Genomic DNA, 515 nt, shown 5'->3' with positions numbered 1-515 from the left:
TTTTTATCCCACGCCTATGTATTCTTCCAGACTATCCTCTACATCTATACCAAATTTAATTGAAAGCGTTCAGCCGCATCTTTCGCATTTATGATATTAAGTATATAGAGAGAAAAGGTACTATGTCCATGTACATTTTGTAATACTTTTCAAGACTCAAACTCTTAAGAGATGACAGTTTGACGTATAAGAAATTGACCGTTGTCCTTTAAACTTCTAACTTTACCAATGCTCCATTACATCTACTGCATCAATTTTTTATGCTAGCAAGTTATAAGGTACAGTGACATCAAGGACTACAATCCTTCCATAACACCTGTCATTTTCCTTAGCAATAGAAACAATATCTACTTATCTTAACTTGACTTACCTCTATCATCCAGCGATTCCAATCGTATCTATAATAAATGTCTTAAAGAAACAGATCAGAACAAACGCACCACATCAAAATCGATACTATTATGATTATCGATAATCGAGAACATAATCGATTTTCAAAGTATCCACAAACGATT

At 33.2% G+C, this 515-nt stretch overlaps 1 protein-coding gene across 1 annotated transcript in view; it reads right to left on the bottom strand.

The window, feature by feature from the left end:
• Positions 1 to 509, bottom strand: part of LOC106102550 — a 47,085-nt gene extending 46,576 nt beyond the window's left edge. Inside the window, exon 1 of the mRNA XM_013282068.1 lies at positions 371 to 509. The gene's annotated coding sequence lies outside the window, so the exon portion shown is untranslated. The remainder of the gene's footprint in view (positions 1 to 370) is intronic.
• Positions 510 to 515: the final 6 nt, after the last annotated feature.

Source organism: Papilio polytes, unplaced genomic scaffold (assembly GCF_000836215.1).
Source record: "Papilio polytes unplaced genomic scaffold, Ppol_1.0 DF823923.1, whole genome shotgun sequence".
Taxonomy (NCBI): domain Eukaryota; kingdom Metazoa; phylum Arthropoda; class Insecta; order Lepidoptera; family Papilionidae; genus Papilio; species Papilio polytes.
The sequence above is the reverse complement of the archived record's forward strand: the minus strand, read 5'-3'. Positions and strand labels throughout refer to the sequence as shown.